We start from the raw sequence: 14,839 nt of genomic DNA on the forward strand, positions 1-14,839 counted from the left end.
CAGAGCCAAATCAAGCTGAAGAATGGTCAGAAAGTACTCTTACAGACCAGGAGGGAGTTACGCTCACAGTAAGAACGTTTGAAGTCCTGAAAGTTGCCAAATCTGACAGCAAGATGGAAGGAGAGACTGGAGGCTGGAAATCTTTATTTTTTAAACCTTGTCTTTAATCTCTTTTGTCCAGCAAGTCTGAGTTTTACCTTGTTCAGGTTTCTGGTTTGTGTTCTAATAAAACTGAGTGTTACATTTTGAAAACTGTTCATGGACCATCCAGTGCTAGCCCCTTTCATTATGGTATATGTTGTTATGCTTATACATGTATATGTTTATAAAACACCACAGAAAGGTTTAGGTGCTAGTACCTAAAGAAAATTTAGTTATAAATAAAATAATAATGAATAATTTTCACTACAGAAGGACAAAAAAATACTTAATTCTTTTTCATATATTGTCCCAAAGGCGTATCCTTGTCAAAATTCCTGTGAGACGTTTAGTCTCTAAAACCTTTTATTACACCAGTGAACGCAAGGTCCTTCATATCTTGGCAGATAAGACAGGGGTCAATGTTAATATCCCATCTTGAGAAAATACTATGTGTGGTTTTTGAAGCTGTAGTTATGCTGTTTTCTTCTCTAAATTGATCCATGTATTGTTTAAAGGGAGGAATAAGAAGGGAGGAAGAAATAGGAGAAAACTTCACCACACTGATTCAAGGTCTTTTTGGGCTGAAGTTGGATCAGTTCTTGGTCTCACTCAAATTCTCTTTGGCGAGTATTCATCCTGAGCCATCTAATCTCTCTGATAGCGGTGTGACATTGTGGTCTGGATTTATCTCCCTTCTTTGAGAGAGAGATATTGGGAGCTTAGTTGTTTTAAGCTCCTTTTACAGACAATGGAGAGGCAGGTTTATTTGTGAGAATTCAGATTTTTCTTCACAGCCTAAAGAGGTGGTTGTAAATGTTCCACGTAGTTTTTAAGGTATTTTTCATAGACTTAGTCTCAATATTCCCTTGTCTACAATGTAGCAATTCTTATTTTCTTTTTTTTTTTATTTCACAGAAGGCAACCATTGAAGTCCCGTATTTTCATTTTAAAAATCCTTCTAATTTTATAGAAGGTCATGCTTGTGAGGTCTTACTTGTCTGAAGTCATGACCCAAGAGAAAAGGGTAGTGTGAGCATTCCACAGCTCCAAAGAATTCAGGAAATAAAAAAAGCTGAACAAGAACTTGGCTGGAAGATTCTCAGTCTGCACAGAGGGGAAAATTTTTCCCTAGGCAGGTCTGAGAAAAGGTGATAAATTTAGAGTATTTTCCCTTTATGTAGATTTACAGCTATATTTTCAGCTTCCATTTCAAGTTTCTTCCAAATGAGATTGGAAATTGCCAAGATATTAATCACGCTTCAAATATTTATAGTATAACAGCCAATTCAACTTCAACTATAGCATTACTATACTATCCTTAAGGTAACTCAATTATGCTTGTTTTGTATTACATGATATAATACATCAATCTAAGAGCATAACGGCATAATAAATAAAAGCTGAGGAAAAAAAAGAAACCTGAAGGAATTAATTAAAATAGTATTTACAAGGATGAAGAGAGACTTATAGTAAAATTTTAGGCCTCAATCCAGAAATTTCTTCTACATACCCCTATGACAGTAGGGGCAGTCGCTAATTGCTTGCAGAGTCTAAAAATCTATCAATGTGAAACGAATGTAGTGCATAAAGGCCAGAATTCTCACTTTTGATGAAGGCATTATGAGATTTATAAAATCAAGATCTGGTTGAAAAAGTACATAAAGCAGATCAAGAATGCAGTAGAAATTCGTTTGACAGAGCCGAGGTAGAAAGCTTGGACAGTTAAAGGAGTTTGAAATTGTGAGTACAATAGTCTGTAGGAGGAAAGAAACGTATGAAAACATTGTGGTGCAATAAGATAAATACTACCAGTCAGGTAATCAAGTAGGTTAAGTACTCATTATAGCACCAAATAACTAGGCCAATAATAGCTATAGAGACAGTAAATATTCCTTTCTAATTATTTTCAAGAAGGAATATACACTTATCTTCCAAGAAGCCCCTTATACTACTAAATAGATTTCCTCTTAGCCCCCTTTTCACTGAAACTATTTATTAACTGTGTCCTTTTCTCCAAAGGTGTTACATATACTCAGTGAATAGTAGCAGGAAAATATAAACAATTGCTTAACATTTATAAACCAACAATTCTAAACACATTCCTTGTATGTGTAAATATTAACATTCAAGCATCAATACAGTAGGTCTGGTATTTTCCAGTTCCTTCCAGCCAAAATCCCACCAATGCCTCTCAGCAAGAATCCAACGTGTTTCAAATGTGGCCAATTAATTTTGCAAATGAAGAGCATCTGTGCAGGGTGCATGTCTCAGACTTGCATTCATTTCACACTGAATATATAGTACACTGTATCTGTGGAAACATTTCTGTTTAGAAAACACCAGACAGAAGCATGAGTAGCAGCAATTTAAAGAAAAGAACAGTTTTCGGGGGGGGGGGGGGGGGGGGGGCAGGGAATCAGATGTAAACCTAAATTTACGTCTAACATTTTATGCCTATCATTTCATGCTTATAATTTCTTTCTTTTGGACTGTCTTTTGAATGTTTAAGAATCAGCACAACTGCACAGAGAGCAACTCTCATTCTCTGGGAACAAGGAGCCAAATCTTAAATCAACTGAAATAATGGACTGGACTTGGGTGGAACTTAACTTTTCTAAATCCAGGATGGTGATTTGGGGCGGAGGAGGGGGTAAGAAACCAAAAATAAAACCAAACCAACCAACCTATGGAACTAGTAGGTAAAGAAGAAATGGGAAGGGAAGTTTCCTGGTTTACAAGTTCCATTTAGCTCAGTGTATCCCCAAGGAAGTGGTAAGTCAGCTTTCACCATTGAAAGGTAGCTGTGTTTTGAGGAAAGGACTGATCAGGGTTTTGGACTTACCTTCAGAAGAAGGCTCATGGTTATTAATGCCACAAGGAATAACTTGGCTCTGTATATCTGGAAGTAAGAGATAAATGGGAAAGTTTAGACACTTTTGCACACCTCCACACTGTTACACTACGTAGCTCACTGAGACCTTGTCAGACTGAGCCCAAGGTACCCCTGAGGCTAAGGAACTCCCGCTGACTTACATTCAGCACCAAGGGCTCATCTAGTCCAACACACTTTTCCTGCCATTAGCCAGGATCAGATACTTGGAGAAGTTCCAGGCTTTGGAGTGAGGCTTTATGAGACAAACTGCCCAAAAGTGACTTTTTTTTTTTCCTGTACAGAAAATGTTTTTCAAAGGTTAATTTACATCTTATATAAAGAAGTTCTACAGTCTTCTCATCTTTTGCTTTTAATATGCTTTCTGTGGTTAGTGTTGTAAATATTGTTCAAGAAACATTGGGCTTCTTTCTTTTTTTTGTTTTCTTTTGGGCATGTAGCATCATTTATATCTTGTTGCAATGTGTCCCATAGGTTAATTAGGCATTGTGTAAATAAGTGTTTCTATTTATCATTTTTGAATTTGCTGCCAAGCTATGCATATTGTTAGTCAAGCCGTGAATATTTAGGTGTTTGTGACCTTTCTTCTTAAATGAATTTCTCAAGCAATCTAATCATGTTAGTTGCTCTTCTCTGATCTCCATTCAATTTGTTCCTATTCCCTCACTTCCCTTTCCAATAAGGTACCAAGATGCAGAGAAATGTATAAAGTATTCTAGTCACAGTCTTAACAGACCTGATAGACAGTGACTAATACTTTCATGATTGATTACTTGATGTTTTGGCATAGGATGCCAAAAACTGCATTGACCTTGGGTTATTTTTCCCACTGAAATATCACATCTAGAGCTAGAGGACAAATGTCAATGCTACCAGAAAATTTTCAAAACCTAAATATTTTCTGTTTTAATAAGTGAGGCAAATAGTTAAAAAAAATTATGAACCAATAATCCCCCCTACATTAGTTTAAGTCAGTTGAAATATTTCATTTTGACATTTTCCAAATGTTGCAATTTTAGCTTTCTAAATGACAAGCCAGCTATAATTAACTAACATTTTTACACAGAAAGCTAATCTTTTTTGTGTGTGTGTAAAAGGTCAAAATAGGATATTTTAATAATTCTGAAAGATTTAGGAAGCAATAAGATGTTGAAAATCACTTCTCTCACTTCTCAGGACACTCATAGAATCAACAATTTGGCACATCTAAAGAAAAAAATCTATTCAGTGGAAATTTTCTGACCATCTTTAATCATACTGAAATTCATTTTTAATTATTGCTCTTTGTTTTAACACTATTATTATTATTATCATCATCATCCATGTGTCATCTTCCTACAGAATATCTATTTTAGATATTTTTTTTTTCAATTAAACTTTGTGGTTCTCAAGTTTTTTCTTCAAATGCTTCTGTACTTTCTAGTTATATTTGTATTTTTTTCAATTGCAAGTTTCATTAATATGCTGTTTACTCTCACTTTCAAATTGTTAATGAAGATCTTTAATAGGATAAGAGCTGATACTGACCCCTGTGGCAGTGCATGACACTTCATTTCATCTTGAAACATTGTTTTTCATGGTTATTCTTTGGATTGCTTCAGTCAATTTTTATCCACAAGTCATTATGCCTATTTTGATCTGAGATGAATGCATAAGATTTCTTCAGATACTACCTCAACTATTTTACCCCCCCCCAAAAAATAATGAAAAATCCCTCCCCACCTCAAATCCCTTATGTCTAGTCTGCTCTCTCTATCTCCTTCTGCAGTTCTGTAAAAAATAAATCAGCTAATTGTAGAAGAGACTAAGCTTCAGCAATATGTGCTGCTTGCTGATCATGGTTCCACTTATTAATATATTAATTATTATTACTATATTAATTTTTATTAATATACTGCATATGTAGGCAGTGTAATTCCATGCACTCTGCATGACCCTAGAAACTAAGGGAAAGACACTACTTAAAAAGTTATTGCCTAAATTAGAAGTGGACAGAAGAGAGCAGCACAAATCCAAAACTGCGGTGACAGAAGTCCTTCTTCCGCAGCTGCTCGGCCACCCTAAACAGGCGCCCGCCTCTTTGACAGACACTGTCTGCAGCCCCTCTTCTGAAATAGGTACAGACCCAGAACTTCTGGTCTGAACGATTTGTGTATTCTTGTTAGACCTTGACTTGAATTAAAGTAAGGCTAAGAGTTAGGCAGTTTAACAGAGGAACCTAACTCGTCTGAAAGGCTTAGCTTGGCAGCTGCTTTTCACACAATCCTAGTACATACACACAAGGACAAGTGCTCTGAGGGGAAGGCATTGCTAGCTTTTTTATTATGTTTTATTTTTAAGTTGAAGGATGTAATCAGGAGGTTGTAAAGGGCTTGTGTTGTAAAAGAATTAATGTACTTGTTTAGGAATTAGGAAATCTGAATTCAGTGGTGTCTGTCTAGACTTCTAATTCCTTCAGGTTAGAATATACAGCAAAGCATTCTTTAGAAGAAGGATGACTTAGTCATAAGAACTGTCTGAAGTCCAGAGCACTCTTCTGTCATCTGAGGGCCCTGAGCACTAGCTGTATTCTTTTCTTCTCCTTCCTTCGTAGTGGACAATGTTTCACACTAGCCTATGGCTTCACATTTAGGGAATGTTTTTAAGAAGTGGTAGCTCGATATCTGTAAGGTAGAAGAAGTTCCGCAGATGTCTCACATTCTTAGTGCAAAACCAACCTTGATTGTTAATATGATATGAAGAGGGGAACGTAAGCAGTCTTTTAATGCAAGAGATTAATTGAGTCAGTCCTGATGAATGTTAGGAATTGCCTTCAGGAAGGGGCCAATGGTTATGAATCTCAAGTAGATGAAGGTTTACAGAAGACATATATTTGAGTTGCATGCTTTACCACAGATTTAACCTTAAGAGTGTTTGTTTTGTTTTGGTTTGGTTTATTTGCAGAACTAGTGAAACACCTGCCTTTATGTAGTTCTTCAGAAGTTATCTGTCAGATCCTCGTCTGATGCAAGCCAGCCATAGCTAATTTAGTCCCACTTGGCAAAGAGTTTGAATCTGTAAGCAAACTTATTGAGACCAACAAAACATCTCAAAGGATCACACTTTTTTTTTTTTTTTTTGATTGATGGTTCTGAACCTTTGATAGTGATTCAGAAAATTATGAGTCAGGAAGCAAGACTGACTCACATTAAATCCGTTCAGTGTCCTTTTCAGCAAGAAGGGAACCAAGTAATTTCTGCTTATAAATCTGATTCAAAATTTCACTTCAGATTTTTCAGTTTGTCTTTTTTTTTTAATCTTATTTTACTGTATTGGGTTTACATGGCAAGGTTTTGGTAGTGGAGGGAGGGCTGCAAGGGTGGCTTCTGTGAAAAGACACCAGGAGCTGCTCCAGGTCCCTGTCGCTGGCCAAAGCTAAGCCCATCAGTGATGCTGGTGGCACCTCGGTGAAAACATATTTAAGGGGAAAAAATGCTGCACAACAGCAGCTGGGAGACAGGAGTGAGAATATGTGAGAGAAACAGCTCTGCAGATACCCAGAAGGAGGGAGAAGAGGTCCTCCAGAGCAGAGATTCCCCTGCAGCCCAGGGAGGTCCACGGGGGAGCAGATCTCCACCTGCAGCACAGGGAGAGAGGAGCCCACACCGGAGCAGGGGGATGCCCGAAGGAGGCTGGGACCCTGTGGGAAGCCCGTGCTGGAGCAGGCTCCTGGCAGGACCTGTGGCCCCGCAGAGAGAGGAGCCCAGGCTGGAGCAGGTTTTCTGGCAGGACTTGTGACCCCGTGGGGGACCCACACTGGAGCAGTCTGTGCCTGAAGGACTGCAGCCCGGGGAAGGGGCCCACGCTGGAGCAGTTCGTGAAGAACCACTGCCCATGGGAGGTACCCATGTTGGAGAACTTCATGAAAGACTGTCTTTCGTGGGTGAGACCCCACACAGGAGCAGAGGAAGAGTGTGGGGAGGAAGAAGCAGCAGAGACAATGCGTTGTGGACTGACCACAACCCCTGTCCCCTATCCTACTGTGCCAGTTGGAGGGAGGAGACAGAAAAGTCGTGAGTGAAGTTGAGCCTGGGATGCAGGGAGGTATAGGGAGAAGATATTTTTATATTTGTTTGTATTTCTCATTGTCCTACTGTGGCAATAAATTAAATTAATACCCCAGGTCAAGTCTGTTTAGCCTGTGATGGTAACTGGTGAGTCATCCCCCTATCCTTATCTGGACCCATGAGCTTTTGTGTTTTTTCTCCCTTTGTCCTCTTGAGGAGGAGGAGTGATGGAACAGCTTGGTGGGCACCTTGCAGCTAGCTAGGGTCAACCTGCCACATGTAGAAATTAGATATTTTTTTCTTCACTACTACAACAAATGTAAAGAAAAAAAACAACAAAAAATTCTTCATAATTCTCCTCAAATTTAAAATCGTCCTGGAAGCTTCTGCTGTTAGATAATTGGAATTACTAATTAGTAAAATTCATTAGTAACTTCTCTCACAATGGTGACCACAAGCTTCTCAGAAATAAGATGAAAGAAGTTCTGAAAAAATTATGGCATTTGTTTGAGCTCAGTGAAGTTCTTTATAAAATCAGATATATGGTGATTGGTCAGTAGCTCTGTGGAACCTTTACATTCTTTTCAAATGTGTAGTTGCAGGGTTTTTTTTTAAATAAATATGAATAAAGACTGAGTGTTCTTATTACCTTTATAAATATACACGATTTTTGGATATTTACAGAGTATTTTGTTTCACAGTAACCTGTAGAAACCTTTTGAAGAGGTTTACTGGGGACTCTATGAAAAGTATTCCTTTGAAATATTGCATTTGTTACTTTTCAATTTCATTGGTTCCTTGTAGACCATCTTTGCATAGCGACGCTTGCATAAGATGGCCGTAGTTCCCTGTAGCTTAATTCTCATAGTAGGATTGGCATAAATAGGGCTGTGCTGAGTAAACAACTATAGCTAAATATGCAAATATATAATTTTGGGGGTCAGGTAGTACTGGCACGAAATGGTCCTAATTTGGAAGTAGAACATTGTTGAAAATTTTTCCTTTAAAACCATTCTTGAACCTTCTTTTCATTGTCCACACAGAGAATAAGAAAAAAAGTGGACGGTAGAAAGACTGTAAGGCAAAGTATTGTAATTAATACTTTCTTACATATTAGAGAAACAAAAAAATTACACACTGATATTTCCCAACTTTTCATTTTTATGTGCAACTTATGTGCGGAAAACAGACTCCACAATCAATGGGATTGTAAAGTCGGTATGTTCATTCAGCGCTGGGCGGCACGGGGGGTAGTCCCACCAAAGTCGTGCGCGCCCGACTCGGCAGTTCGCTTCAAGTTTATACGGTCAAGTGTACATATTCACAATACGCCTATACATATGCATGACCTATCCCCGCTTCATATTATAATTAGCTCCGAGAGGTCATTTCCATAGTCTCCTCTCAACTGCGCTTGCGCAGTCCCTCTTTATGGTGGTCATCTGGTGGTGGCAGAGATGAAGATGGATGACTCCTCTTCGTCACCGCTAGTAACCTCTTTTCTTGCGCAGGCTCAGTGGTTTCTTGGTATTCACCCAAGCCGTAAGAGCAGTCTTGGCTGGCTCTTGGGGCCAGCTCCTGCTTCTTATCAGGAACTGTCTCTGCCTCATTGGCTGGTTCTTGGGGCCAGCTCTTCTTATCAAGGACTGTCTCTGCCTCAGCTAATTTCAACAATGTAAGCACAAAACATCATCTTTCATCCCCCTTTATTATGCCTACTGAGATTCTTTTGACTCCCCTTGTCTCACTACATATCTCACTGGTTTATCAGCTTTTTGAAGAAAATTTTGTGCAAAAGATGGGAAAAGGTGTTGAATTTTCCTTTCCTTGGTGTAGTCAACCTTTCTGAACACCTGAAAATGCCTTATAATAAGACATTTAAAAGAACATTGAACTTCACAACAAAGGCTTTTTGCTAGAAAACCTGATGTGTGTGATGAGTTATTATACTCAATTATTTACAGATGACAGGATAATGGCATAAATTGATAAGAAAAAACCCAAATTCTGAACAAAGATCAAACCCCATTTCTTCATGCAGAGAATCATAACTGTGTTAGTGTTATGTAATGAATTTCAACCCAGTTGGGCTGGAAAAAATAGAAAGGAAAGCCATTGAATAATCCATTATAATGTTCTTCCCTGTGGAGTAATAGAATTTAAAGAGGGAAAGGACCAATACTTCTGCACCTTCTTGGTGGGAAGCTTTAAAGTAAATGTCTAATTTACTACATTTGTCTGCAGTTTTGACCAACAATTCTTTGGTCGAAGTACCCATCTTCAGTGAGAAAAATTATAATAAAATTTAGTCATCCCTACAAAGAATTTTATATAAGTGAAAACCAGAGATGCTTCATATACATTAGGACCATTGCAATAATTTAGTGCATGTCACATCTGTAATTGCCATATGAATATCATATTGATGGTAAGAGATCTGGTAACTCTCTAAAAGAGAAGAATTGCCTAAACCCAGTATTTTAACTGAGTGTGCTGCTAAGTTACTGATTTTTACCTTATCCAGAAAGAGACTTCTGAAGAAAAAACACTCTTTGTTTTATTTTCTTTGGTTTTCTTTTTTACTGTGATACCTATTACTTTGTTGTCTCTTTCCAGTGTAAGATCTTCAGGACACAGGCTCTTCATGTATGCAGTGTTGTGTAAACTGTTGTGTTATAAACCAGATGCTCAACGGGAGTAAATCAGCACTGTGTCATTAAAGTTCAGCTTTGGATTGCCAATTAACTGAAGGTAATTAACATGTTTAAATACTAGTCTGAATCTTCTTTTGGATGAGAAATATTTATAGTTTATTCTGATGAACCTCACTGTTTATTTGAATTCAGTTCTTCTTTGAGTTAGGAATTCATGCACACCCTGAAGAAATGCATCTGTTGTGCCTAACCCTGCCTAATAGTTTGGAAAAAAAAGCTTTTTTTCTTGTTTCCTACAGAAGTCCTGGATCTACAGCCTTCATAATGCTTATGGCAGCCGAATACAAGGATTTCTTGTCAGCCCAAATGTTTTTTGTATTATGATAGCTGATATGTATGCACAGACAAACAGTACTATTAAATCAAATTAGCCGCAATCAATACAAAATCAGGTATGAATGTAGTAATACAGAGGTAAAAGTAACTGCATATATATTATCTTCCCACATGAGAATGAGCTATATAATTATTACCACAATGAGAAGGTTATGTTGTTTTAACTGTAATGTTACAAACTAAAGAGTAATTTTTTTTTGTTTAGTCAGAGCCTCTAGGCAGCATTGCAAAATCTAAGTTACAAACCCTATGCAAGCTAAATCTGATTCTCAGTTAATATGCAGAACTGCTATAGTCCTGGACAAGTCAGGTGCAGTTCAGTTGATATTAAGAATACATGTAGCACCAAAATTGTAACACCAAAATCTATGCTATAGTCAGAAGTGACTGTCATGAATGTTTGTAAGGACTTTGTTTTCATGCTTACAAAAAAGAAGTTATTAAATTGCTGCCTTAAACCTCTGAATGGTTCTAAGGAAATAATTGGGATTTAAGGCACTACAGTATTTTCTGTCACTTCATTTTACCTTCCTGCCTTTAAAATAGGAGTATTAGTGATATGTTGCCTATCTTGTCTTTCATTCCTGATTCCTGTCATCAGTTCCTATGTCAGCCACCTAGTGTGTAAACCACCCACTCATGACTATTGGAGGTGCTCAAATTACTATTAGAACATTGAGAGTATAGTCTGAATTAATCAGATTGATCTATTTAAACCTATTTAAGGGATTTATCCAAACAGCTCAAATGTAAATTGTTACTAAATGTCAAAATATCCTTACTACGTAGAGAAACTTGTTGTTGCTGTTGTTATCTTCAACATAATCTCTGGCGATCAACAGATGCTATTGTATGTACTATAAATCATCTTTGGACAAGGTCTGAACTGTCTACATAGTTTTCTGAAAACAGTACAGTCCAAATATTTGTTGAGGTACCATGAATAGATATCTTATATGTGCTCAACTGCGGTTGGAATTTTGATTTTCTATTACAGATACAGCTGAATTCATATTCCTTCCATGTTTCTCAATGCTTTGGAGTGGATTTTTAAGACTTTGCCATATAATGTGTCATATTCATGTGAAAGCACTTCAAATGATTGTTTAGAATTTCCACTGTCCTCATGCTCACTGCTGTTTTTCTGATCATTCACAACTGTACAGCACTATAGTCCAAAAATTATGTGCTCTAAATTCTGATACAACAGTTGCAGCCTAGAATTACTCCTTTAGTCTAGTCCCACACTGCTTTGCCCTTCAGTAGCTGATCAGACACATCAGAACACTACTTCCAATATCCACCAAAGCATTCACCTAACTGCTAGGTGTTACTGATTTGACAGTTATTTGGTTTTGTCCATGAACAATAATTTAATTTATCACATATGTTAATAAAATTTAAAATATCATTTAAGAAAATGATAGATTTCATTTCATAATATGAAAATTAGGATAAAGTTTGGCTCTCACTGTTGTGATCATATGAAAAACATAGTAGACTGATTAAGAGTTTGACAGCCTCAGCAATGAATAAAAAAGTAGTGGTTTTATCTTGGGAGAACTGATATTATCATTACGATATTTGATCAACACCAAATTGTGTTTTACCCGGAGTGGGAGTTCTAAATGTAAGTTCTTGTCAGCTAGTCACACTTTCTTCCAGCTCAAGTATAAATGGATACTAATGCCTCAAATTAATTTTATTACTCATACTTGAATAAAAGGATCTAAATCATCAAAACAAAACAAGCTTGACATTCTCTGAAGTCTGTGGAGAAGTGCTCGTGGTGTTCTCCAGGTCTAGAAGGAAAATGACTCTGTTTCAAGCTGGAGACATCCTTTGAATTTTGGTAATCTTTCACCAGCTTTTTACCAGCACCTACATATTAGTTTGTAATACAGCAAGGCTCGTTGCTTCTCTGTGTTCTTGAAGTGTACGCTTTGTTGGTCTCTTATTTAACTGGGCGTGCAATGGGTCAATGAAATGCTGAAGCATAAGGGAATTAATTCAGACAAAATGTTTCTGCATAACTAGGGGGCAGTCTGAATTATATTCTATCAGAGTAGAGGATATTCCTAAACATATGAATGTGCAGAAACATCTTTTATTCTCCTTTAGGGTGGATATTTTTATACTTGTTCAATATTTCTGGGTTGGTTTATTTTACATGAATACACCTAGATTATTTATGTCTTCATTAATCCATTTCAGATTGTAAATATTTGTACTTAGAATCCCTGCCTGTTTTGAAGTGTTAAATATTTATTGTCATGAAGCATTTGAAAGAACATTGGGATTGAATTTATATGTCATTTTTCTATATTCATGTAAGCCACTAAGATTCTGAAGGCTCTCTGCTTTGTTAAATTTTCATTTTCCAATATTTATGTTGGAATTAATAATTGGAATCCAGTATCAAAGATAAACATGTCCTGGGGAAGATTTCAGGACATAAAATCCAGAACAAAGAAAAACATTTCCATTTGCTATATCCTTATTCACAGCTACCACTATTTATTTCACAGTAAGACTCCATATTGTCTCAGCTCTCTGCATTAGTGAGTGATGATACGCTTTGCATGTTCGTACATCAAGGGATCTTTATCACTAAGCTTTCAGCAGATGTGTTCCAATTTTTAGCACGAGAGGTATTTTCTCACAACTGTAAAGTAAAAAAGAAAGAATGGGATGCATTGGCCTGGAATAAATCACATCCATCATTCATGGCCGCCCTAAAAACTGCTGTTCAATATAAAAAAGGTAATTCTTGATTGTTCCATTAACTCCATCACTTGGCAAGTCATGGTAGACAGGCACAAAACAAACCATGTGATAAATGTAACAGTGAATTTCAAACAATGGTTAGATTTTGTAACTAGATTCTGTAACATTTAGACTGCACTCTGGGTTTCGGATATCAGATATAACAAGAGGATTATAGAACTAAACATTGCAACCTGCTTAATCAAATATGAACCACAAAATTAGAAATCTAATTCCTAGAAATAGGCAAACTAAAAATCTGTGATCCTATGGAGTTACAAATTTTGCTGAATTAAAATTTATGTTCAATTTAAAGAATTGTTTGTAGATTGTTTTGAATCATTTTTTGCAGCTTTTATACAGACCCAACTTAGACATGAGGAACCATGCAATCAAGGAGGTGTTTCTTACCATTAAAAGCTACCTCATTTGTTTAAGTTATGAGAAAACATCTGTTTGCACAGTCACAATCTTCATTTTTCAAGCTTAGCAGCAAGATTCACTAGATCCTTTTAGGGAGCTACTTCATTCATTCCATCCTTAGAAATTTTGCTCCAATTTAGCAGTGTGAATTATTTTCCTGCCTATTACTATTGATTACTGATAACTGTTGTATAAGGTGCAGAATCTGAGAATATGGAAGGTGAGTATGTGGTCTGTCAGTGTTCTTTCTCTCTGTTCCTTAGACAAAGGAAGTGAATGTGCAGGGTAATAATACAAAACCATAATACAAGGTATTCGAATAAGAGAGGCCATAAGAGTGGACATTAAGATGAGGAGCTAGGTTGTGATGATGAGGTGAGGCTGTCTCTACTGGCCCTTGAACTAGGAGAGGCTACAAGAGACCATGAAATGATTTGTTTATGCTCAGATGGAGCACGTATTACCAAGTAGAGTATTTAAGTAGAAACTGTTGCCTGTAGAAATTCTATTGCTTTCTTCTTTTTTTTTTTTTTTTTTTAAGATGTTGGAATGTGAATAGTGAAAACACCTGAGGTTTAAAGAGGAATAAAATGGTATTATGTCTAAATCACTTGCATCTCCTTTCTCATGCCCTTCCTGGGAAACTGTATAGTAGCTTTCACATCTTTGCTACAGCTGTGACAAGCAGAGCTTGGCAAGTCACTGACATCAATGTTTTTTCAGTGTATATTTCTCAGCATCCCACCACAGAAGCATTGTAGTGGGTTTCATTTCACTTAATTGTGTTCATCTCACATTTAGACATCTTCATCTGAGCCATCTACAAAGGAACTCTGTCTTCGATAGAGAAAAATAGACGCTTGTAGCATTTGACTTATCTTACCTATTTTAAGATGAGATGAGCTAAACCTTAAAAGTCTCTCCACTGACTATAAAAGGAGTCAAGGGTAACTGATTCAACTATTGTCATCTGCAATATAGACATCTGTATTTCATCAGTTGATCCTTAGCCCTAGATCCTGTTTTTGCAGCAACGTGCAGCTCTCACTGCATCCAAAATTAATGAGATTTATGTTTTGAGTAAATTAAATTCTACAAAACCTGACATCCTTTTAAGAAAACAGATCTTGGAAATCTCAAAATTTTCATAAGCTTCAGCAATTGATATCTCTGTGCCTCAGCTCCCCACCTATTAAATAGGAATAATACCCTCTCACTTCATAGTTCTGTGAAAGTAAATTAATTACTGTTTGTGAAGCATTAGATGTTATAATGATCACTGCCATCAAAAAAGCCATGAGGAAATTAATAATTCTGTCTCCCTAGCAGAATTTGAATAGTTGCCTAAGGCTACACAGTGAGTAATGACGAGAAAACAAAATATTGAATAGCTACTTATTTCTGAATACTATTAACCATGTGTGCTGAATGATGCAAGGGTTTCATGGACAAAACAGTACATGAGCATCTAATTAAAAGCTGTATTATACTGCTTATGCACAAGAGCACAAATTAAGATTCCA

This window comes from Accipiter gentilis, chromosome W (genome assembly GCF_929443795.1).
Source record: "Accipiter gentilis chromosome W, bAccGen1.1, whole genome shotgun sequence".
NCBI lineage: Eukaryota > Metazoa > Chordata > Aves > Accipitriformes > Accipitridae > Astur > Astur gentilis.